We start from the raw sequence: 27203 nt of genomic DNA on the forward strand, positions 1-27203 counted from the left end.
CCGGCGTTGAGCCTGGTAGGTATTGCGCTTGCCAAGGCAGTCATTTGGGAAATGAAAACTTGCAAAGCAAGCAACCAGTTCAATCTGAAGTACGTGTATGCTTAATATCCTGTATCTGAAACCTGTTCTGCCCCCTCCCCCACACTTGGTGCCATTTTCATCTACACATGCAGCAGAGTAAGTTGACCCAGAAAAGTACCAATTCAGATGGCAGATGGGAGAATGACAGTGCTGAATGCTTTCCCATGTAGAACAGTCCCTGCAAATAAAAACCTAGCATATTTGGAAGAGGGATGCTAGCCTAACCATTACTTTCTATGCTGTTACTATTTTTTTATTTTTTTATACATAAGTAAAAAGTGACCTTTCCCCATCTGGCATGGTGGTGTGCCTCGAGATTTTTTTCATGAAACAAGTGTGCCTTTGCCCAAAAAAGGTTGGGAAACACTGGCCTATTCCACCCTCTTCCTCTCCAACACCCAAGCCTCAACTCCCAACTGACAAACCTCAACTGACTTTTCAAAACCTCCCCTCTATCTTTTACTCCCCCCTTGCATTCTCACTGGCCAATCACATCACACCCATTTTAACCCTTTCCTTGACCCATCCTAGGAGGCAAACGCCACACCCACTCTTAGTGATGGAGGGGAAAGGGAGATTGATTATCAAGTGAGATCAGTAATAATGGGCAACGTTACCCGAAGGATAGCCTGGTATGATCAATTTTCCTTGTATTGTTCAGCCATGAGAGGCCACCATGGACAGCGTTCTCAGTTCTCATGAGGCAAAGGTAAAACCCCAAAGGTCTAGTTGATGTCCATCACAAACTGATGACTTCCAGGGTGAATGTTTTAGTACCCTAAGGCAAAAAGGTTGGAAGCAATGGATTTACTTAACGACATTTAAATAAAAATGTGTATTACCAGTAACTCAGTCAACAAGCTTTTTTAAGACAAAGAAATAAATTTGAGGTGACTTTTAGTTAAATAAAGAAAAGCAATTAATTGTTAAAAAGAAAGACCATCTGTAATGTTTCCCCTTTTTTTATCTCTTATTACAAGTAATAAAAAAAGGCTTTTAAGAACACTTCAAAGCATAACCTTCCTTTTTAGCCCACAAATAAAGGTTTACCCTCACCAGTCAATATTGGCCACTGCTGAGGAATCAGCTAGTCTGAAATCCCCACCCCAATAGTGATCTCCACCAGGGGAGAAGAGTGCTACTGGTGGGGGATTCCAGCAATAGATTCCTGAAAAAGGTCATTCCAGGGGTGGTGTAGAATTGGGCTGGTCATGAATGTGCTGGATCCAACTTCTGGAAAGGGGCCCAATTAGTTGCATAATCCATTAATTTTGGCCCTCATTTTCACTGTATACCTACTAATGTTGTAAAAGGATACCAGCAACTTCAGATAGGAGATAAACCAAGGAAATACTGCCTGAGTCATCTGAAACTTCCCTCTTATGTAAATTTAGGATGTGAACAATGGATAATTAATATATTTCAATGGGTGGAGATTGGCACACTGTAGAATTTCCATCTCAGAAGATCTACGTTTTTAGCATTTTAAATCGACACAAAAAGTTGAGATTCTGTTGAGAATCTGAAAATAGAGTTCAATGAATCACTCTAAAAGTTTTTCAGCCAGCAATACTAGAAAATTACATTGGCATTATGACTGAAGCCAATTTTATAACCGTTCCTTTAGTCAAAATGGCTATTTTGAACGAATACATTGCTTTCCCTTAAATATTTCTTGAAATGCAATTTCATTTCAAACCAGTTGTGTTTTGCCCATTCACAATGTAAACCTATCCATGCCTACTTAGAACTAAGCCACATTGAATTCAATAGTATTTAGACCCAGTTAGGTGTATATAGGGGACGCGGGTGGCGCTGTGGGTAAAAGCCTCAGCGCCTAGGGCTTGCCAATCGAAAGGTCGGCGGTTCGAATCCCCGCGGCGGGGTGCGCTCCCGTTGCTCGGTCCCAGCGCCTGCCAACCTAGCAGTTCGAAAGCACCCCCGGGTGCAAGTAGATAAATAGGGACCGCTTACTAGCGGGAAGGTAAACGGTGTTCCGTGTGCGGCTCTGGCTTGCCAGAGCAGCGATGTCACGCTGGCCACGTGACCCGGAAGTGTCTCCGGACAGCACTGGCCCCCGGCCTCTTGAGTGAGATGGGCGCACAACCCTAGAGTCTGTCAAGACTGGCCCGTACGGGCAGGGGTACCTTTACCTTTACCTTTAGGTGTATATAGGTTTGCAGTCAGAGTCTTTCAGTCACCCTGAACCAGCAGGTGCAATTCATGGTTGTTGTTGATACAGATGTGAATATACATCTTGGTGGATCTCCCCAGTTGGATCACACTGCTCAGCCTAACCACGTTGGACCTGATGAAGTTGTCTTCTGATGCAAATGGGACCACTAATTGGTAAACATTACCTGTAACTATGGCCAATGTCTAGTGCAAGGGTGGAGAACCTTTTTCATCTGGTTGGTTCTATTGCCTTCTGAGAAAAATGGCTACATGCCAGAGGTAGACAAGGCCAGAGGTGAGTGGAACAAGGTATCAGAAGATACCTTTGGACACTAGGCTAGTTTCTAAGCACTCCCATCTCTATCCTCCACCCAATCAAGAAGCATTATCAGAGTTCAAGGAGACATCACCAGACAAAAGCACTTGAAGAAGGTGCAATGCAGAGTCCATGAGGGGTGTGGCCTGAGAAGAGGCTGTGTGGTCTGGGGAGGATCCTAGTTCCCCTTCGCCATTTAGCTTCTCTATGATATCTTAAAAATGCATCTTAAAAAGCAGAGACATCACCTTGCCAACAAAGGTCCGTATAGTTAAAGCTATGGTTTTCCCAGTAGTGATGTATGGAAGTGAGAGCCGGACCATAAAGAAGGTTGATTGCCAAAGAATTGATGCTTTTGAATTATGGTGCTGGAGGAGACTCTTGAGAGTCCCATGGATTGCAAGAAGATCAAACCTATCCATTCTGAAGGAAATCAGCCCTGAGTGCTCACTGGAAGGACAGATCCTGAAGCTGAGGCTCCAATACTTTGGCCACCTCATGAGAAGAGAAGACTCCCTGGAAAAGACCCTGATGTTGGGAAAGATGGAGGGCACAAGGAGAAGAGGACGACAGAGGACGAGATGGTTGGACAGTGTTCTCGAAGCTACCAGCATGAGTTTGACCAAGCTGCGGGAGGCAGTGGAAGATAGGAGTGCCTGGTGTGCTCTGGTCCATGGGGTCATGAAGAGTCAGACACGATTAAACAACACATGATATAATGTCTATTTACTTCTTTTGTCACAATATCTGTCCCCCGTTTTCCTCGCCTTTTTGTTTTACTTTTGCCCACAAGAGACACAGAGGAATCAATGCATGACAGAGTTAAGTTCTGAAGGCTGACTGTCAAGCTGTTTTATGAACAGGAAGGTACTGATTGCCTGACTCCATCAAATCATTCCTGATAAGTGGCCAGGTGAGATTCTATAATGAATGACTTCGGGTGGCGGGAAACTGCGACAGGATAACCGTAAAAGGAAACAAAATGGATTAAAGTCTGAAAGGCTCTTTCTGTACTCGGCACTTTTAAATTAATATCCCTTATTAGATGTCAAGTATATGACAAACATGCTACTGGGTTATTTATATGTTTTATAACATGGACCATTTGTAGAAAAATGTATGTCTGAGATCAGGCATTATGAACCATAAACTGTGGTCTGCGGAAAGCAAGAAAGACTGCAGCTGGTAGCCTTCCTATTGTTATTCAGTCCATCTCTCAGGCCCTGATGTTGTGCTTTCATTAATTTTTCTATTAACTTTCCCCATCAATGTGATTAAAGATTCATTAATCTGAAGCAAAGGATAAAAGTGAAATAAAGATTGGATCAAACCCATTTCATGCACTCAGATTAGAGCCAAATATTCGGGCTTTATAAAGATGTCTGGTGTAGCCATAAAACAGATGTGTGTGCAAAGGTTTTTGTTGCTGTTCTAATGTTCAAGCCAAAGATGGCCCAATTAAATCTCCACTTTGACTTCATTTGCAACCGCTCGGCTCAGCTCTCTTCAACCTCATCAGTAGGATTTATAATTGCACATATTGCTTCAAATAAAATAAAGTACTAGCAATTAACTGAGGCTGCAGTTCTGTGCCCGTTTACTTGAGAGTAAATGTGGATCCAATGGGGCTTACCTGAGTAAGCATGCATATGATTCTGTTGCATGCCATGGACTCCTTTGGTCTACATCAGGGATGGGGGAGCTGTGGTCCTCCATGAGATATTCTCAGACCTCAACCGCCATCATCCCTGATCATTGGCCATGCTAGCTGGGGCAGATGACGATTAAGAGTCCAAAAGTATCTGGAAAGTCAGATTACTCATCCCAAGTATACATATTGGTGGAGGTTTCCCAAGATACAGAATTTTGCATTATTAATTTAATTCAGAATTTTCCTTAACCTTGTTCAAGACATTAATTGACATTTTGTCAAGGAACAATTCTGATTCTTCCCCACTTTGAACTATTACGGGTGTGGGCTGTGAAAGAAATGAAAGAAATGACAATTTCTGGGGTTGACTGGGAGAAGCCATGGCAATTAAAGTTGCATAGAAATCGATAATAGGCATGTAATAGCCGACAACTGCTCCTATATCACTGTGATGTAGGAAAGACTATGGAATTGTGCCAGAATCCATAACTGAGAGACTGGGGATGTGCTAGGTTTCTCTATTCTCTGTCACATCCCAGTCATTTAGCCTCACAGTCCTTCACATGTTGGACAGGCAAGGTCTGTGGAATGGTGCAGAAGACACTCTCTAAGACAGTTTAACTTCTTACAGAAATTTGACAGCAATCTGGTGAATGGGTCGGTTTTAATAAGCTGCTGAGGACCAGAGGCAGGCAAATTGAACTCTACCCACCTCAAAGCTTGCTGCCACCAGCAGGCTGCCCAGTGATGGTGTGACTCCCGTGGGGGTCACCTCAAGGGGGAGACAGAAAAGTGGATCATGCCCTTGATGTCTTTCCTTCTGGGGCACCATTGCATCCCATAAAACTGGCAGATGGTGGAGGGACCCTGGTTGAGAGAGGCAGGAAAATGGAGATATCTCAGGGAGAGAGACTCAGAAAGGAGAGGAAAGCTTTCAGGTGAAAGCTGGGAGGGTCTGTCATTATCTGGGCTAGAGGGATTACACTCTAGTTTTGTGCAGGGAGATATATGCACTTGTATATTATTTCTGCACTTTAGCTCTCCTGCTGTTGATTTTCACCTCCTTTATTATTCAGGAGCTTATTGTTATTAGATACATACTCTGTTTTATAGGTGCACCTGAAATAAGTAGGTAATTACAGTGTCTCATAATTTTAAGTTTTTCACAGAGGTTATAGAGTTTATTGTTGGGATATTCTACACAATTTCACATAGCTGCTTAGTATATATTCATTATGGACTATTATGTATTTGTATAACTTTTAGATATTGGTATTGTATAGAGATTATATTTAGAGTGACTTTTTTTTTTTACGTTCTATGTTGTAAACCACTCTGTGGTTTACTGTAGAAGGTGCGAGGCTATATCTCCACCAGCAGAGGTTAATAAGTAACAGTCTTAGGTTGCAATCCTATACTACTTCCCTGTGAGTCAGTTGCATGGAATTCAATGGCATTTACTTTTGAGTAGACATGTACTGAGTTGTGCTGTGAATGTAAGGTAGGTTTGTGGCGCTGGTGGATCTAGGGATCTTTATGCCTTAATTTTCAGTCAGCATGACTGAAAATCAGATTTATGGCTCTCTGGTGAGGGTTCAAAGTAGATTTAACTAAAATATTTGCTTATGAGGTGCTGCTGAGTAAATCCTTGGATCTGAAAAGGGTGGGGGAAATGAGACTGTGGGCATTAGACCAATTTTCAGCACCTTGGAGAGCAAGCAGGCCATGGGAGTATGACTTATGTTGCCACTTGGCACTGAAGATAAAAATGAATGGAAGCCATTGGGCCCCATGGTGGCCCATTGAGAAAGCTTGCTTTGGATAAATTCTGTGTCCCTTATCCAATTTTGCCACTAGACCTATTGTCTTCCCCAAGGCCCAATAGACCTATCATCTTCCCCAATAGGATTCAATATTTTAAACCGAGCCTTCACTTTTCTTTTCCTTTATGTATACAATTCTGTTTTAATAGTGACAGCAAAGGTGAGAATATAAAAAAGGCTGGTATGTGTTGGACAGCAGAATGAGTGAATCAGTAAGGTAGCTGTACAGATGTTGATTGGATGTTTCTCTGCAAATCATTTATTATGAATATAGTTCCTTGAGTATCATTGTTAAAATAACATGGCTAAGGAAAAGTTATTATTTTTAAAGTGGAAATTGATAAAAACTGTTTTAAAAGAAGAAATTCTGTCTGACACGAGTGTGCTGTGAGCACATGAAGAATGCCTCGCTATTTGATAACTCTCCTTTGTTTGGTACGAAATAAAAGCTACTGCTTCCGAGAGGACACCTGCACAGCTGAATGTGCAGCAGTATTCAGAGAGAGGAATCCATTCACAACCTCTTTGGAGTGCAAGTATTGTCAAATTTGCCAAAGTCAATTTTTAAGGCTTGGCATTTGGCTGAGCTTTATACAGTGTCCACCACTTCCCATTGTGAACATAAATTGAACTGGGAAGACTCAAGGCTTTATAGACGATTCCAGTAGCTGATACTTCAAGGTGCAGACTTTTTGTGGCCTTGACTGTTTTCCTGCAAGGGTTCACAAGGGAATGTCATCTCCCAGATAATTACTGTGCTGCAAAAAAAGGTACAAATCCAGATGAAGTCTGGGAAATGTCCTTGCTTCTCTTCTTTGCATCTGTTGTGGAAATTGCCATCATAGCATCAGTTAGCTAGATAAACATGCATCTGAAACTGCTGGCATAAAACTACCTTTTTCCTAGTTTGCATCAAGAATGAAAGGAACCGTGTGGAATTCACAACAAGATTCTTTTTGTATTGCCATCAATTGAAAGCAAATTGGTGAAACTGCGATTCCAGTTTATTAATTAAGTGAACTGACCCCGAAGGTTGATGTTGAACTGTTGGAAGTGTCAAACTAATCAAGCAAAGTCAGCAGAGGCACAGCAACCTTGAGGAAAAATGTGTAATAGACCTTAGAGGCCATAGTCCATAGTCGTAGGAACCGATGGAAGGATCAGTCTGTTTTTGGGCTGTGTTGGTTCTGGATGTGTTCATTCATGAATCCATTCCATAACACTGGACCAATAATTGGTCTCACCCTTATTGTGTCTCAGTTTTTAGAGCTGGAAAGGGTTCAGAAAGGGGCAAACAGAATGGTAGAATAGCCCCACCAAGGAAATGTTCCAACACTGGTACTTTTTAGCTAAAGGAAAAGGCAAGAGGAGACACGACAGAGGTGTATAAAAGTATCCATGAGACAATGGCTAGAGGAAATGTCACTTATAAATACTTATAAATAAGATAACTTGGGGGCATTGAATGTTGGAAGTTGCAGGGCAGGCAAAACAAAGTGCTTCTTCACATGGCACATAGTTGACAGAACCACAGGAGGTGCTGATGACCACCAACCTGGATGGCCTTCAAAGAGAAGAAGACAATTTCATGAAGGAGAAGGCTATCAATGGCTACTAGCCACAAGGGCCATGTTCTACCACCACTGTCAAAAGTAGTATACCTCTGAATACCACTTGCTAGGAACAGCAAGAGGAGAAGGCTGCTGCACTCAGATCCTGTTTTGTGGGATTCCACTGCGAGAACACAGTGCAATGCTTGGTGGACCTTTGGCTTGATCCAGCAGATTTCTTTAAAACGCCTGTTATTTCTGTACATATTTTTTTCACAAAACATGCACTGTAAAAAAAAAGAGACAACCTTGAAAACACTCATATGGGTAAACACTTTGGTGCATTTTAAAACCTAGAACTATGTAGAAAAATTGAGAGAAGTGCGAAAACCAGAAGATAACTGTGTTAGTTCAAGAAACATGAACCAGGTCGGTTTGCTTTAAAGGCCAGGCCAAACAAAACCCTGAAACACCTCATGCCGCAGGTAAGAAACAGCTCAAATATGTCTTTATAGCCAATATTATATGAAGAAATGTTTTTAAAACTCCAAGGAAAATATTTTCTCCTCTCCTGCTGTTAGCTTATTTTCCCCAAGTAGCAAATTAGAAGGTTTGGGGGAAATGGGGGAAGAAAGATGTGAAGGAGGAATAAAATTCTAAAGTCGAACCTCAGTTTATTATATGGAATATGGTTTTGTTTGATGGCTTTCTTTTCATGCTCTCATTGTGATACGTTTCTGTCAGAGACAATGTAGACAGGCAAAGAGTATTTTCTGAGAAAAGTACTTCCCTGAGCAAAGGAGGAGAACTAATTTAGACAGGCTCTACAAAGAGCTCTATGTGGGCAGGCCTTTGCTGGAGTCCAATTAGAGTGAATGGAGTCCTGCTAATCCACCCACATGCTAGCAATTTCAGGATTGCAACCGCAATTCTGTGCCTGTGTTTTATTTTGGTGGGTTGTTGTTTTTTAGCATGGCCGTTTCAATCAACCAGCCTAAGGTCTAGACCTCAATAAGGTTTCAGACTGTATCTGAGCAGCACCACTTTAGATGCATGAGGACTTACATGAATAACTGCTCTTCTGTATACTAAAATAAAAATAATTCCCAGAGTTACATGTTCAGCAGATGGGATTTAGTCTTCCCCCAGAGGTGCTGGTTTTCTATATAGAAGGATTTCCCCCTATGAAGGAGCATTCAATCACATATGTCCCTACTGTCATCTGAAGCAGTACAGCCCAAGACTATATCAGTGAGAAGTAGGATGGATTTTCTTAGCATTTTTGCTTCTCGTGTTGCTGAGCCTTCCTGATACCACCCTCGATTCCCTTCCTTTGACCAGGCAAACTGCCCCAGCTGCGTGACTTCCAACTTGTAGCTAAAGCCTTCATAATAGTCACTGCAGTATACCAGCTCTATAAATGGTGCATTTTAAAATGCACACTTAAAAACTAGAAAAATACTGCCCTCATCCTATTATTATGGTAGCAACATAATAAATCTGCCATGCTAGTATTTGTCTGTTTGATAAAACAAAGTTTCTGGTATATTTTCTATGCATCTATGAACCCAGCAATCTACCCATTTAAATTGGCCAACTCTGTGACATTAGACCATGCAAACATTTTTGTTCCTGACTGTGGAATGAACACACACACACACTTATATATAGGGTGGTACTACAACCAGGTACTTTGGCCACCTCATGAGAAGAGAGGACTCCCTGGAAAAGACCCTGATGTTGGGAAAGATGGAGGGCACATGGAGAAGGGGACGACAGAGGACGAGATGGTTGGACAGTCTTCTCGAAGCTAGCAGCATGAGTTTGACTAAACTGTGGGAGGCAGTGGAAGACAGGAGTGCCTGGCATGCTCTGGTCCATGGGGTCATGAAGAGTCAGACACGAATAAACGACTAAACAACTAAACAAACAACAACAACCAGGTATCTGCAGTAAACAGGAACATACAAAATGAACTGCATTTTCTAAACGACAACATCCTCCACAACTCCTCAGGATATAGTACAGAAAGGGGGTCTGATTTTTTATGATATGGCATCTGTCAAAGTAAGGTGACAGTATCAAATTCCCAAACATTTATAATCTTCTGGCCTTTTTATCTTGCATAATCTGAACTCGGTGCTTCATACCAACACTGGACAAATGACTAACAAAAGAAGAGCAAGAAAAAAGAAAGAGAGCTTGACTGCTTGGCCTCCACAAATGTGCCCTGCCATAATTGCTTTATTGTTGCTCCTCGTTTGCACACTTGTCACAACTGTCTGCTTAACGTTTCGTATCGTCCATTTATTAGCAGAAAGGAACCATAGATTTCCCTGCCTGTTTTCATTGTGCGGATGAAGTCTGCTAAGGAGAACCCATTTGTAAGGGCTGTTCTCTTCCCAAGTCTCAAATGCTTACACTTGACCACATTAATTTCCATTTTAACCTGGCAACTGATTTATTGACAATGTGGCAAAGCAATTAGCAGGGGACTCAACCTAGTGTTGCTTTGGTGGTAAACAGTATTTAATCTGCCCGTTTCTATTAAGCAAGGCCAATTACACGGTTACATGCTGGAACTGAGCATGGCAGGTATATCGAGTCCCAATGCTTTTATGTTGTTGTGGTAGCACTGCCCTGGGGTATGCTTAATGGGAGTGCCAAGGCAACCCCGAGCCCAGAGACATCTCTGTGATGCCGATAAGAGTCTGAAAATGTAGCTGTGAAAGGAGAGACAAAGAATAAAGAGCCGAAGGGACGGAATAAGTATCACAGACAAATGTGTACAACAAAGCTTCAATGGCTGCTTCCTCAAGGCAAAATAACTTCTGTAGACGGCAGTTTTCAGCAGCGGTGGGAGAAAGGTGCTTAGACCTCCCACCATCCACTAATTTTATCTACTGCAGCTCCCCCCAACAGCGTTCCACATATTCAGGAGGCAAACAAAAGTCTGAAACCCTGCAGGGAGGGAAATGAACTGTGACTAGAGATGGACAAGCATCCAAGATAACCTGAGATTACCTCAGAAACTACTGACGTTCTTTAAAAGAAGAAGAAGAAGAAGACTTCTTCTTATTTTGGAAGAACTCAGGCCATTTTTATAAGCCAGTTCAGGCCTCTTAGAAATGACCTTGTCCCACTAAGCTTCCTGTCTCTGCCGCCTAACTTCCGAAACTTCCTTACCTTACCTCACCTGACAAGCAGCTGTAGCTCATGCAGTGGTTACTTCAAGACGACATCCCTGCCATGTGCTCTTTGTAGGGCTTCCCTTTTGCTTGCTCCGGAAGCTGAAGTAAGTGCATAATGCTGCAGCGTGGTTGCTGACAGGAGTGAGACCTTGTCAGCATAGAACATCCTGGCTCAGAGACCTGCACTGTTTGCCAATTTGCTGCTGAGCTAAGTTCAAGGTGCTACTATTAGTATGTAAAGGCCTTTGGTCGGGGTTCAGTCTGATTTTTTTTCTTTCTGTATAAGAACAAGCATTAAAGAGGCCTCCTAGCCTGCTCACAGGTCCTTTATGAGACCAGTGGTAACAGTTGGCCCTGGAGAATATTAACCACTCTCAATTTTACCCATGGACTGCCATCTGTCCAGATTTTAATTTTCTCTGAACTAATTTTAAGATGTATTTTAATTAATTGGTTGCCTGTTCTTATGTTCTTTGTATACTCTGTTAGTTTTATGATGTTAGCCACCCTGAGCCTGGCTCCGCCGGGGTACAAATAAAAATTTATTATTATTATTTATTTATTATAACAATTTGGTACCATTTTACTTGCAAGATGGTCTTGCCCCCACTTGCTGTTACAGGTGATGCATAATACTTATTCCACATTTGTAAGAAGTCAATCTCTTGGTGTGGCAAGAGAACTCCCTGCCTACTGACCTTCACTGTACTCGTTTTGGCACCTGCTTAGGAAAGCCTATGCAGACACGCAGAATTTTGACATTTGTTTTACTCTGATTTTTAGCTTATTGTTGATTTTAATTATTTTCTGAATGTTTTGAATAATTCTTTTCAACTGCTCTTCACTGATACTTTTATTGTTCCATTCTTTTTTTGCAAACCACTTTGAGGTTTTTTTTTACAATCAAGCAATACACAAATCTTGTGAAATAAATAAATTCTGCATGATCAATAGATAAGATGCAATCAAGATATAACACCTGGGACACTGAACCACGAATGCGAGGAAAGTAGAAAAGCCACAGTTCAATATTATGCTTTTTCACTTTTTGCCCGTTTATGTTCGTTCAATATCCCAGGTGCTGTTTCTTGATTTAATATGATTGGCCTAGGTTTCGTTTTACCTCACTGCAAAAACTCTTCAGGAGTGCCTCATTTCAGAAGATTTACAGATTATAAAATATTTAAGACATTGACTCAGATTTCCCAGAGTTACTTCTATTGACGTCAATAAAGAAAGGGTGATTTTGGCTTGGAAATAGGTTTTCTGCTAGGAAGTAAATAACAGGACAATAAACCTGCCCTTGGAGATTCATATTAGCATACTGAGGTTTGTAAGTAACTATGTTATGCACTTAAAAACATATTTGAACATCCAAATATAAGATCTCATTATTATTTTTTAAAAAACACACAAAAATCTATCTAATCTTTTTTATAAAGTTTTAATGTACTGCATAGTGTTTTTCATATTTTGTCCCAGCACAGTTTAAGTTGGAGAGGTGCAAACTCTATACAGAGAATGCTCTTTTGAAATCCTTGTTGTTGTTGTTGTTTAGTCGTTTAGTCGTGTCCGACTCTTCGTGACCCCATGGACCAGAGCACGCCAGGCACTCCTGTCTTCCACTGCCTCCCGCAGTTTGGTCAGGCTCATGTTTGTAGCTTCGAGAACACTATCCAACCATCTCATCCTCTGTCGTCCCCTTCTCCTAGTGCCCTCCATCTTTCCCAACATCAGGGTCTTTTCCAGGGAGTCTTCTCTTCTCATGAGGTGGCCAAAGTATTGGAGCCTCAACTTCACGATCTGTCCTTCCAGTGAGCACTCAGGTCTGATTTCCTTAAGAATGGATGCGTTTGATCTTCTTGCAGTCCATGGGACTCTCAACAGTCTCCTCCAGCACCATAATTCAAAAGCATCAATTCTTCGGCGATCAGCCTTCTTTATGGTCCAGCTCTCACTTCCATACATCACTATTACTTCCATACATCACTATCACTTCCATACATCACTATCACTTCCATACATCACTATCACTTCCATACATCACTACATACATTTGAAATCCTAGCACAGAACAACTCTCCATCCTCCTGCCTTGCAAAGATACAGTGGACACTTAAGGAATTTTCAGGCACCATCCCTAGATACTTAAGGCTGAGGGGAGAAGTTGGAGAATAGAAAATTTTACATTTCTAGGACTCAGCATCAAACAACTAGCTCTTCCTGTGTTTTTTCAGTTCTGCTTATACTAAGAGAAAGGAAGTCTCTGATTGACAGGAAATTTAGGGCTCAACAGAACAAAGGACAGTTGCACTCTAGCAATGGATTTTAGGTTACAGGAAAAAATAATAATAATGGGCAGGGGCGGACTTTGGACTTTCCGATTCCAGTGGTGCCCTGTGCAAGGCCAAAATTTGGTACTCCCCACCTTGTCTTCATTCTGTTTGATTCACTATGTCACAGTTACAATGCCCTCCTGAGTTCACCAAGACTATCAGTCTGGCCTGCTATAAGGCAGCTTCCTCTGTTCCTACACGACTCAAATGAACTGAAAATAAATTCACCATTAACTTCTCTCTGTTATGTCTACAGTAAGTGCACCACACAAGGACATCGTAAACATTACTGAAACATGTTTCAATTTGCAACCGCCTGCTGGCTTACTGGGATAATGAGAGGAAAGATCTGTATGGCAGATGGCTCAATGGATGACTGTCTCTCAGCCATCCAGCCCTCTCCATCCCTAGATTAATTTCACTGTTGCGAGGGACAACGGAGGTGCTGAAATCTAATCATTTCAACTTTGAAAATCTTCCTTCTTTCAAGAACCCAACCCAACCTGCATGGAAAGTTATTTTGCTTGGAGACGGCATAGAAAGAAAGTCTCTTCTCCCCAGCTTCTTCAGACTCCAGAACCTAAAAAGAGACTTGCATCCTTTACACCACTAATGGAGTGCTCCCAGCTTATCCACCCCACCTCTGTCAAAAAAAATAAAAATACAAAAGGAGTGGTGAGGAGGATCCCATTCTTGCAATAGAGAAGGACTAGGCACATGGCCTGATAGGATTAAAGAGATTTCTAGATGCAGAAGAAGAGCTATTCTGGACATTTGTCATTGTTCAGTCATTTAGTCGTGTCCGACTCTTTGTGACCCCATGGACCAGAGCATGCCAGGCACTTCTGTCTTCCACTGCCTCCCGCAGTTTGGTCAAACTCATGCTGGTAGCTTCGAGAAAAGCTGGGCCATAAAGAAGGCTGATCGCCGAAGAATTGATGCTTTTGAAACATGGTGCTGGAGGAGACTCTTGAGAGTCCCATGGACTGCAAGAAGATCAAACCTCTCCATTCTGAAGGAAACCAGCCCTGAGTGCTCACTGGAAGGACAGATCGTGAAGCTGAGGCTCCAATACTTTGGCCACCTCATGAGAAGAGAAGACTCCCTGGGAAAGACCCTGATGTTGGGAAAGATGGAGGGCACAAGGAGAAGGGGGCAACAGAGGACGAGATGGTTGGACAGTGTTCTCGAAGCTACCAGCATAGCTGTCAACATTTCCCTTTTTTCAAGGGAAATTCTCTTATCCCGAAAAGGATTTCCCCTTTAAAAAGGGGGAATGTTGACAGCTATGATTCTGGATCAGGCCAAAGGCCCTTCTAGTCCAGCATTCTGTCCTCTGAGTGGAAAACCAGATGCCTGGGGGAAGCCCTCAAGAAGAGATGAGCGCAATAGTCCTCTCTTGCTGTAGGATTTCTGTAGCTGACAGCAGAATCCAAACAAGTATTACAAACATCTAGCAATCATCAGGAAAATGAATCCATTTACTCTGGATGGTGGGATCTCCGTCACCTTTGGAGTTGGGGAGTGGAGATAGAATCATAAAATCGTAGAGTTGGAAGGGACCATGAGGATCATCTAGTTAGTAATACACATTGCACCCTGTGCACTAAGTTTCACCACTTATAGTTTACAGTTGTCTGACAATACATCATAGGTTTGGTCCATGGTTGACACTAAGGCAAGTGAGGGCAAGTGAGATTGAAAGGAAGGAAGGGAAAAACAAGTACTGTATTTTTTGCTCTCTAAGACTCCCTTTTTCCCTCCTAAAAAGTAAGGGGAAATGTGTGCACGTCTTATGGAGCGAATGCAGGCTGCGCAGCTATCCCAGAAGCCAGAACAGCAAGAGGGATTGCTGCTTTCACTGCGCAGCGATCCCTCTTGCTGTTCTGGCTTCTGAGATTCAGAATATTTTTTTCCTTGTTTTCCTCCTCCAAAAACTAGGGGCATATTGTGGTCTGGTGCGTCTTATAGAGCGAAAAATACGGTAAGTGATCGTTTTTTGGGAGGAGTGCCAATAAGTCACTGGCAAAGAGAGGCTCTGACCCTCTCTTTCAGCTCTAATTGTCACCCACTATGTGCCCAATATAGGGACGCGGGTGGCGCTGTGGGTAAAACCTCAGGGCCTAGGACTTGCCGATCGCATGGTTGGCAGTTCAAATCCCCGCGGCGGGGTGCGCTCCCGTTGCTCGGTCCCAGCGCCTGCCAACCTAGCAGTTTGAAAGCACCCCCGGGTGCAAGTAGATAAATAGGGACCGCTTACTAGCGGGAAGGTAAACGGCGTTTCCGTGTGCTGCGCTGGCTCGCCAGATGCAGCTTGTCACGCTGGCCACGTGACCCGGAAGTGTCTGCGGACAGCGCTGGCTCCCGGCCTATAGAGTGAGATGAGCACACAACCCTAGAGTCTGGCAAGACTGGCCCGTACGGGCAGGGGTACCTTTACCTTTTTATGTGCCCAACATTAGTCTGTGATGTTCATATTGGCAGATTGCTCCATGCCATTATCTATCTATCTGTCTATCTATCTATCTATCTATACACACACACACACAAACATTTTTATTGGGTTTTTTAAACATCTCATTTTCAACAATCATATAACATAACTTCTTATCTTATGCAATATTTTAGACTTCCGTCAACTCCTCTGATGATTTTTCATTCTCTATCACTAATTCTGCATTTCTTAATTTCTCTATTACCCTTAATTATCATTAACTAGTAACTCTCCTCATAGTCTTTCTTGCAATATTTCAAATAGCCCTCCTTACAAAACTTCTTGCAGTCCTCCTAGCGTAATCTGTTCATTACAATTACTTTTAAAATTGTTCATAGATTTACTCCAGTCTTCTAAGAATCTCTGGTCCCGCCGGTTTCAAACCCTTCCAGTTAATTTATCTAATTCTGCATAGTCCATGCTCCGTGCCATTCTCAACCCCGTCTGCCCGCCTGCATGTGCCAAGGGAAAGGTGTGAAAAGGGAAAGGCTTCTATACAGATCAGAACAACACTGAGATGCCATCACTTTCCTTTCCTCTCTCCTGTCCTTGTCTTTTTGCAGTTTTTCTCCTTCATGCTCTCTGCAGTGTGGCTGAATGTTGATGAGCCAAAGGGCCAGATAAAACTAGGAGATAATGAGCAAATATTTTCCCATTCTTGGTGGCTCTCCTTAACAAGCATTGATTATTTCTTACTCATCTACTCCCCTAATTTTAATGAATGGCCACTCTGACAGGTGCTGAATATTTATCACTGTACTGCATTTGTTAAACCATAATATAAATATTCCGATTAATCTTTCTGCCCAATTGACTTTCAGAATGCAAATGGAATGGAAATGGGGGAGAGATGATTGGATGTCACAAACTGCTTAATTGATAATGGTGACATATCTGGAGCAGCAGTACAGGGAAAGGGAAGAATATTCTGAAAACAGTCATTTGGGAATATTTAAGATAGGAGAACAACAGCAGAGGTCATTGCCAGGGAAACAAAAATCTTGTGCCACAACACTTTCCACAATGCAAAAACCCACAGATCCTGGCCTATTTTTATTATTGGGAAAGGTAAACAAAGTTTTTAAAGGGCAGTGGTGATTAATTGATTTTTAAATATTTATACGCCACTTTTCTGGGCAAAGATCATGCATAATGACAAGCTCTGAGCATTCTTTAAAAACTAACTTAAGGTTACTCAGAAATGTGAGAGGATTATTTAAACAAAATTACTGCTTTTCCAACTACCTGCCTAATTATATATATTGGTTTCTGTTACTCAAAAAGAAATTGATAAGTATAATCTAATTTTCAGACAGATGAATCAAAATTTTGTTTGATCTAGCTTGGCTTTTTCATCTGAAAGCACATAGAATTTCTAGTCTACCCTGTTATCCCAGGTAATAAAGCAAGAATAACCATTGAGGGCTGTTGATTATGGTGGATCTGTTGACTGGAATTTGGGCTAAGTGTCATGCGCTCTTGAGGGCTGCAGCTCATCTGTGAAGCTGGTTTTAACAAACCTCTGGCTGCTCACCCAGCTGGGTTGAGCAATTTCCTTTTGACAGGTGAATAAAACATCATTAATTTATTTCATTCTTGCTGTCAAGGCAAGAGTGTTGGCGAATATAGCAGGCTTTGTGTCTGGGCTGTTTACATTTCATGACAATTTTGCTGTGCTAAATTAAACCCATACTAGCAGTGAGCGGAGCAGCTCTGGAAATGACCCTCTCTGTCTGAAGCTTCTCACGAGCCTAATAATCTTGTTATCTCTGCTAGCAAGCAGCTGCAGTAAATTTGATCTAGGACATAATTTGACCAATAGACACTTGAATCCTAAAAAGTTATGCTTCATATAAATTTGACAAAAACTGACCCTCGAGTCCAATTTTGCCATTCCTGTTTGAACAAAAATCCCACAGTAATACTATGGTTGGAGAAAAAATTGAGGTGGGTCTGTTTCACCTGGCTCTTTGTATGGCCTCTATAAAACCCCTGTCTCTATAAGGGCCTCACCATCTTGTAAACATGTTCCTGAAAACTACAAAAAAAAATTAAAAATGGCCCCACTCTATATTGCAATATTTTCCCTTCAGTTAACTTTTGGGAAAGTAATACATTGTCTCATTTCTGTAAATCTTAATAAACTGTATTACATTGCATTTCTGGAAGTTCTTAGTTTAACTCGACTAAAACGGCTAGTTAAAATTAACTACTTTCTCGGTTGTTTCATTTTAATTACGCCGATAATTCATACCCTTCCCTCCCACTTAATTCTATTCTACCTCATATCTAAAAGCATTCTTCATTTCAAAAAGAGGAATAAACTTTTAGTTTGGTAAACTGTGGAATGAGGGATGTGACATGCTGAAGAATCAACTCATTAAGCTTTAATGCTACTAATGCTCTTAACACTAATTACCCGTTCATTAAGTTGATTGTCTTAGCAGAAAATCTGCGTCCACTTCTCTGCTGGTTCATCACATTAATTTGCATGTTCTAAGCAAGAGAGAAACAACAAAAATTAACAAAGTTAATTCTAAAAGACTTGAGAGGATATGACACTGTTAAAATTATTTATTGGTGGGAAGTTACTTAATGCTTCACCGCTGCTCTGAATGTTGCCATTTCATATCATGTCTTGAAAGACAGATGTATCACGCTGCTCAAGTAATCAAATTTATTAATATGAGGACATTGCGTCCAGGGAATTTGAATGTGCAGAAAGATGCATTTAAGTCCATCAACTACTTGTGGAAGAATAAACAAAAGATTGATAGTTACACTGGGACACAGGGTCCAGGGAACATTGCAAAAAGGTCTCTAAATAGGAGATAGTATTTCTTATCCATAGCTGCTCTTCTACATAGTTTTCATGCCAGATTTATTGAGATTTTCCATTGACACATATATTTCACATAGGAATCAGCTCCCAATGAGCTGATTGCCTGGTGTAAATATTCCAAGGTCTCATTGACTTCAATGAAAGAGTTGTACAATCCAGAACAATCAAATGTGTGGCTTAGGGCAGAACACAATATTACAAAAACAGCAAAGCTTTAAATGGCAGCCGCCACCCCCTCCATAATGTGTGATACAGCTTCTTCCATCATTCTCAGGTGCGATTACACTGTTTGTTTGCCCAGCCGCCGCCAGTGATGTGGAGTAGAGATGGGCGATTGTGCAGCTTAATAGTGTTAGGAGGGGAATGGGGAAAATTTCCACCATGTTTCAGTGGCAACTCCAAATGATGCTGTCAAATAACTCTGAAAATTAAGCACATTGGGCTTGATCCATTTGTTGCACTTAATTCCCATTGAAATCAAAGGAATTTAACCCAGCTATGACTAACTTTTTAGACTGATTTCAGTGGGAACTAAAGGCAACAAACTTAGTCCAGATCCAACCCATTATACCAGCCCATTTTACAGATAATAATTGCAAATTATCTGAAAAGTGAGTTTCAGCTGAAAAAAGACGCCAAAGATTACCGGTATGTGCAGGACCCAAAATTAAGCATTTGGAGGTCCCACAGATTTCACAGAAAGAAACAGCTTCCAGTTGAATTAATTGGAGTTTAAGCTTGGCTGGACTGTGGAATATATTTCTAGCTCCAATTCGTATTTGTTACTTTTGAATCCTTTCCCCATGCTTTCACTTCAAATTGCTATGCCCCTCATTGCCCAGTCTGTGTAACTACCCCCCACTTTATGTGAAACCTAAAGGTAAAGGGACCCCTGACCATTAGGTCCAGTCGCGGATGACTCTGGTTGTGGTGCTCATCTCACTTTACTGGCCGAGGGAGCCAGCGTACAGCTTCCGGGTCATGTGGCCAGCATGACTAAATCACTTCTGGTGAACCAGAGCAGCGCACGGAAACGCCGTTTACCTTCCCGTCAGAGTGGTACCTATTTATCTACTTGCACTTTGATGTTCTTTCGAACTGCTAGGTGGGCAGGAGCTGGGACCGAGCAACGGGAGCTCACCCCGTCACAGGGATTCGAACCGCCGACCTTCTGATCGGCAAGTCCTATGCTCTGTGGTTTAACCCACAGCGCCACCCGCGTCTTAACTTACAAAGTACTTAATTAGCTATTAACTCTGGAAGAGAAATAGTGTCCAATGGGAAGGTAACTTATAATTATATAGTGTTATGATCAATTAGTTTCGCCACAGAGCGTGTGTGTGTTGGGAAGGTTGCTCAACACCTGCCCTTGGAAGACTGACAATTGACCATCCATCATGATGTAAGGAGCATGTCCCTGAAAGCCATATGGCCAGGTTAACAGCGGAAAGTCTATGTCTACGAGCACATAATTAATGAGTGCAGATAATTATTATCTGTTCTGTAGAGATGAGATTATGTAATACTGAAAGAAGATGCAGTCCAACTCATTTACAGGAAAACAGGAAGGATGATATTCCTTATCTACAGACGTCTGATTGTGGGTTAGAGAGGAAGATTAGATGTTAACACAAGTTCAGAATTACTGGTTTTTAGCATCAAATGGCATGCGTCTGAATTCAGCAAAGCCTGTAATAAGTTTACAATGCATAATGCTGTATTTGATAAATGAGAGCATTCATACTAACACTAATAGTATCTTATTTTTGTGTGTTGATAAGATCAACTTTTCACTGAGATAGTTTTATCTTAATCTCTTTCCCATCTAATTTTAGATTTATCTCCCACCATGTGCAATTTCATCCAGATCTTGAATATTAGATAATAGTCCAAATATTTATATATATATATATATATATACACTTCCCACCTGTTGCAGAGGCTAATCACAGATTTCTCATCTGTGAGAGAGAGACATGAGAGAAATTTGGAAACAAAGCCCACCCACAGGCTAGGCTGAGCAAAAGAGCTGGTAAACACATCTTGGGGTAGAAAAAGAGTTGGTAAGCATCAATTCTCCCATCAATTCATGGCCTGTACATTTTCATTTATCAGCGTAGGGATAGAAGATTTAAAATAGATGCAAGCGCAAGAGACCTTGCACAATTTCCGGCTAAGCTTTTCTATGATATTACCTTGGATTAAAAACTCATAAAAATGAGATGGTGGGGACAGGGAGAAATACTGACCAGATGGCAGCTCTCATTTTCAGGTTTTGCCACTCTACTCTGACAGGATTGTGCTGCCTTGTGGTGAGATTCATTAGAGTTGAATTGGCTGTTTTTAGAAAGAAGAACCAGCTAAATTGCTGAGGTGTAGAAATTTCTACTCATATCATAATTACAGGTGGGCAGTGGAGTGTGTAATTAGTAATTTAGGTAAAGAAGGGTGTTTCGAGAGCAAGCAACAGTGATTTCCCTCTGCTAGTTTTTGTTGCCCTGAAAAAGCCTTTTAAAATATTGTAACAACAAAAATTAAATATGTGAGGCTGCCCTTTTATGGGTGTTCTGTAGGTATGTTTTAATCATTGTATTTTAATCGTTGGCTTTTTCATGGTTTTATTAATATTTTGCTTTGCTTTGTTTTGTTTTTTAAAAAAGCAACCAGTGTTTTCAATTGAAAAGGAAAGCGTTCCCGCACTATATTATATGGAAAGAAAAGGAGTAACATGCAAAAATAGGAGAACTGAAACATGTTTGGAAATATGCAGCATTCATATATCATTATGATGTGCTTTATCCCATTAGAATGGGCATTACACCACACTCCTATGTATCATTGTACACCTCCCTAATCGCCAGGGGTTCCAGGCACTTACCCTTGCAATCAGGGATGGCAAAGACTGTAGTGTATTTAAGATATATGGTTCAGTTACACATATATACAACCTGAGCCTATGATGGAAGGGGTCACAGCATTAACACCCCAAGAAGGTCTTCCTTATCCCATGCCTGCAGTCGTGTATTCAAGCAGAAATCAAGCATATCTCTCTCTCTCTCTCTCTCTCTCTGGCTTCTACCTCCTTCGAGCTTCTAGCTCCTACCTCAACTCTGGCCCTTCTCTTTCTAACTACCAGCAAGTTGAGGGAGACATTTGGTACAGAGCCACAACCTTTGTTGCCTTGTTACCTTGTCAACCCATATCTGGGCCTCACCAGGAAGTTGGCCTGGCTATGACATTATTTTCAATCCTTGCTTAAATTTTAACACTTGCTGGATCCAGGAATTGAAGGGATCTTAGCATACAGCCTACCCCCTGCCCACAACTCATAACAATGTTAAGTATAATTGTCTAATTGCACACGGAAATGGAAAAGGCATGTATGTTTATTGCTGAAAGGGTTTAACATTGGGAAAAATCTATTGAAGCACACTGAAGCTCTTGATAAGTTTATGAGTTTATAAAAGAATGCTGAAAATTAACTGTTGATGTTCTCTGCTATCATACACATCAGTGTTTAACCTTAGATCATCTGATTAAGGTATTCAGTTGCAAATCTCCATTCCAAATCTCCTTGTCTTTTGTTCTAAGGTACAGTGAGAGGGGACGCGGGTGGCGCTGTGGGTAAAAGCCTCAGCGCCTAGGGCTTGCCGATTGAAAGGTCGGCGGTTCGAATCCCCGCGGCAGGGTGCGCTCCCGTCGTTCGGTCCCAGCGCCTGCCAACCTAGCAGTTCGAAAGCACCCCCGGGTGCAAGTAGATAAATAGGGACCTCTTTCTAGCGGGAAGGTAAACGGCGTTTCCGTGTGCGGCTCTGGCTCGCCAGAGCAGCGATGTCACGCTGGCCACGTGACCCGGAAGTGTCTGCGGACAGCGCTGGCCCCCGGCCTCTTGAGTGAGATGGGCGCACAACCCTAGAGTCTGTCAAGACTGGCCCGTACGGGCAGGGGTACCTTTACCTTTTACCTTTTTACAGTGAGAGAAGGATGTGATAATGAAGCCTCTCCAAGAGCTGCATAGCCTTAGGCTGGATATAAGTTATGGGAGAGATAGAGCTTTGATTTTTGCTCTGATTGTTATTATGTTATATATTTAAGAAGAAGAACCTATGCTTGAATATGCATTTGCTTTATTCAACTTTCTGGGTGTATGGTTAATGTTTTAGTACCTATTTTGAAGAAGTTCTGGTTAGCAAAGCTTTGAATCATAATAATTATGGGTCTGGACAATTTTTATTCCAAAAGGAGCCAGCTTTGAGGCATCCAATTGCGTCATGCTGTGCAATATTAATATCTGCAATAAACAGTATGTTCACTCAGAACATACAGAGAATGTGTGTTTTGGATTATAGCCTATTGATGCTTACTTAGGACAAAGTGTCACTGAAGTCAACAGTCCTTACTTGTGAGTATACATATATAAGATTGCACGGCACATTTTCAAACACTGTCAATAAGCATAACTGGCCACAATACATTTTTTTCAGAAGGAAAACATAGATGAATGCATGCCAACCGTCTCCTTCTCTGAACGAGTCCAAATCATTTCACATTAGAGTTTGTTCTGTTTGGCTTATCCATTCAAACCAAGGATCACATTTACCTACACTTACCATTGTTCTGTTCTTGAATGCTTCCCAGAACAATGGGGACCCTGGAAGGGTGGCATTGAAATGAAATAAATAAAGAAGGCATCCCTTGCTTAGGCTCAATGGAGATGCTTGAAAAGTACAAGGACACCAGCTTTCTCCTCTTACATAATGGGCCATTAGCTAGCTTTATAGTACACTTTGTACCCGACTGCAGATGGGTGTCCTCAACAACAGAACCACAAGACCCACTTTCATCTTCACTGAAGAGACAGAAGAGACAGGCAAGAAAGGTGGGGGTGTCTTGCTACAGCTGGAATATGCAGCTGCACAGCCAAAAATGCCAGGAAGAATCATCGTTTCCAAATCAGAAAAAGGTGCAGAGCCATTTCCCTGCTGCTATGAATAATGCATAGAATAACTCTGCGAACATGTCCAACTGGGCTGCTTAAAATAGCTAGGAAACCAAGAGTCTTTGACCTTTAAAATACCCCTCATGTTGTGGCTGCTGCCAGAATTGATTTTTTTTTAAGGGGGAGGGGACTTGTTCGTCTCCACAAACCAACACGTTATAGCAAATAAGTTTGGATGTCCCCAACCACTACATACTACTCACGAGCTTAGGCTGCAATCCTGTATATGCACTTACTAGAAGAAGAAGAAGAAGAGTTTGGATTTGATATCCCGCCTTTCACTCCCTTTAAGGAATCTCAAAGCGGCTAACATTTTCCTTTCCCTTCCTCCCCCACAACAAACACTCTGTGAGGTGAGTGGGGCTGAGAGACTTCAAAGAAGTGTGACTAACCCAAGGTCACCCAGCAGCTGCATGTGGAGGAGCGGAGACGCGAACCCGGTTCCCCAGATTACGAGACTACCACTCTTAACCACTACACCACACTGGCTCTCAGTGGGGAGTAGGGCTGGGTGAGCCTGTCAAGTTCTGGTTCTCTCCTTGCCTCACTTTTCTAGCCTGAAGCTTAGTTCTCCACATTCCCACGCCGATTTGCCATTTTGTTAATTTAAATAAAGTACTTGTGAATATTCGTCAGTGTTTTAGTGCATTTTCTCCTATTTGTATGCAATTTCGCCTAACACACACATTTCCCCCAATAGAACACAACGTTTTATGTTGTTTGTGCACTTTTTGCACACTTTATCCTGGCTGGAGAACTGAATTGCAAAATTCGGATAACTTCACATTTCAAAGGGTGGCTGTGTTTCGTTTAGGAAATGCAAACTAGGTCAGTTCACCTTTAAATGTGATCGGAATCAAATTTATTCCCTATGCCTACTTGGCTGTAAATTGCATGGAATACAGTGGGACTTATTTCTGCATAGAGATGTACAGTGGTACCTCAGGTTACATACGCTTCAGGTTACATACGCTTCAGGTTACAGGCTCTGCTAACCCAGAAATAGTGCTTCAGGTTAAGAACTTTGCTTCAGGATAAGAACAGAAATCGGGCTCCAGCGGCGCGGCAGCAGCAGGAGGCCCCATTAGCTAAAGTGGTACCTCAGGTTAAGAACAGTTTCAGGTTAAGAACGGACCTCCGGAATGAATTAAGTACTTAACCCGAGGTACCACTGTATAGGATTGATGCTAGTAGAACAAATCATTATAATGGTGCATAATTATCCCCCTAGTAGTTGGAAGTAGTCTTCTGTCTGCCCCCAACAGTGTTTGATACCTAAAGGCCATTTCTCACATTACACAACAAACCCATGATATGGTACCAGGCACATTCAAAATATATAGTACATATTTATAATATATGTATCATTGTATTCACAGCTGTGCAGTAGATACAGACAATCTAAAGCATTTGACTTAAGCCCCTTGGATTTCAATGGAAGACATTTAACCATCTGCATTAACTCTCCCACTGCGATTCATGGATCTTAACATGCTTCATTTTGCCTCTATCATACTTCCTTGACTTGGTGCCTTCCAGACATCATTGGACTACAACTCCCATCATGCCCAACTATTGGCCCTGCTGGCTGAGGCCGATGGAGACCGTAGTCCAAAACATCTGGAGAGTGTCAGGTTGGGGAAGTCTGGCAGGGTGCTCAGACAAGGAGCTTTAAAGCTAACACTTTTTATGCTAGTTCACCACCACTAAGCTGTGACTCCTTCCTACACCATCATGGCTTGAATCCATTTATCAAGGACCAATTTAGTGTTTGGTTCAAACCCAACATAAGCACATTTAAGATGGAGAGATTATGCACAAGTTTCCTCACTGAAATCAATGGGAGCCAAAAGTCCATAGCTGTGGTTGACTGTTGTCCAATATTTCTAGATATTTTACTGTAATTATTGTTTAGAGATGACATAAGTGGGAAGACAGTGGATATTTTAATCAATAGCGCTATATTCAACAGGTTCCGCCACCGGATGATAACAGCAGCAAAATGATGGGTTGTTTTGTAACCTTTAACACTTTTGATAGATACTAGTGTGCGGGATAATAGGCTGACATTTGGTTATATTTCTCCGCGACAAGCTTTTCTGTGTATTCATGAATAAGTAATATCAACAAGTTGGTGTATGACTGGCATGTGTCATAAATTATACATGTCAGACCTGCTGGTCTTTGTATGAGGATGTTTTATGCATCACATTTTTCCGGTTGAGATGGATGGCATAATAAATCAAAATCACTTTCATTCATTTCTGATTACTTTCTGTGTCTGATCTGTGTTAAAGATTGTTGACATCTCTTGAGGACACTGGAAGATCAACAGGTTTGTGTCAGAAAGTGTGCCTGTCGTACCAATGTTCTGACATGGGAGAGAAAAAAAATCTTTCTGAAGACCCCAACTTTCCCATGGGAGATGGTATAATAAATTGAACAATATTTTATCACTACTAGAACACACTGACAGCAATGTGGATGATTTTAGAACACAAATGGGTGTATTGGGTGTACTGCCCAGACCTTGAGTTCATCATCAAAGGTTTGCCTCCAAGTTCACCCACCTAAACAATTGAGGAATATGTTAATTATGAGAGAGTCTTTTTGGTGGTGGTGCCCTGGTTATGGAATGCTCTCCCCAATGTTGATCACCCGACACCTACATTAACATCCTTTTGGTGCAAGGTGAATGGCTTTTTTGTCTCCCAGTTTCTTAGCAGCATCTTTTGCCCTTGGAGCAGATGATTTCTGCTGGGTTTAAAATGTTGTTATGCTGCTTGTGCCAGCGTAACAGGGTTGTTTTAAATGTTTTAACTAAAGCTTTAATATTTAAACTATATATTATTTGAACTCTACCCAGTTTGTACTACCCAGAGGAATTTGTTGACTGGGCTGTCAGCAAGTGTTCTAAATTAATTAAAAAGATAAATAAATTGGGGACTCACTCAGCACCATTCTCATCTCTCCTCACTAGCAATGGCGTGGGTTACATAGAACAGCAGAGGTGGGGTATGGTACTTGATGCCATAATGATTAGCACCTGTGACCGACAACTGTCAAAGTTCCAAGACGGTCGCTGTAACTGCCAATCAACTGGTTGTCAGTTAGAGCAACCTCCTCGGAAGATCTGCTTCCCCCTGATTGGTTCAGGAAGCGTGCCTTCGAAGAGGTTCCTTTTAACTGATAGTCAGTTGAACATTGCCTTTAGGGAGCCTCTTTGAAGTCTCTGCAGAGAGGAAAATGCTCACTAAATTGTAGCATTTTGTCCTCTGCAGAGAAATCAGTTTGTAGTCAAAGTGCTGTTCAAAAATATTTTTGTGTATAAAATAATAATCTTCCTAATGCTTTAGATCTTCTTAAGATATGGAGTGAAACAGAAGAATAAAAAAAGCACTCAAGGTGAATTCAGAATATTTTTCTGAGTCTAATTTCTATAATCATTCTCTTCTCTCCAGTCCGCCCCCCCCCCCCCCCCCGTCTCTGACAGCAAATATTTCTTTCCCCCATTCTTCCCATTTCTCTCAAAGAGAAAAGTGTACCTTGTGGCAAAATTCAAAAATAGCTATGTGTGCTCCTTGAAGTCTTTGACACCTGCACAAACTGCCCTGTTTTAAATGAACCCATTTTAGATTAATCAACTTGGAAGGAGAGATTAAAAACCATCAAGCTGGTCTAACAGAACATTGTGCACAGAACTGTTTGATGCTGCAGCCTGTATAGAGGATCAACACCCCCTATT

At 41.6% G+C, this 27203-nt stretch overlaps 1 long non-coding RNA gene across 1 annotated transcript; it reads right to left on the reverse strand.

The window, feature by feature from the left end:
- Positions 1-513: 513 nt before the first annotated feature.
- LOC144329278 (uncharacterized) lies at positions 514-26517 on the reverse strand. The gene is made up of 3 exons (XR_013394753.1): positions 26410-26517; positions 18037-18113; positions 514-859 (listed from the first exon to the last, which is right to left on the reverse strand). It is a non-coding gene; the product is annotated as an uncharacterized LOC144329278 (long non-coding RNA).
- Positions 26518-27203: the final 686 nt, after the last annotated feature.

Source organism: Podarcis muralis, chromosome 12 (assembly GCF_964188315.1).
Source record: "Podarcis muralis chromosome 12, rPodMur119.hap1.1, whole genome shotgun sequence".
Classification (NCBI taxonomy): domain Eukaryota; kingdom Metazoa; phylum Chordata; class Lepidosauria; order Squamata; family Lacertidae; genus Podarcis; species Podarcis muralis.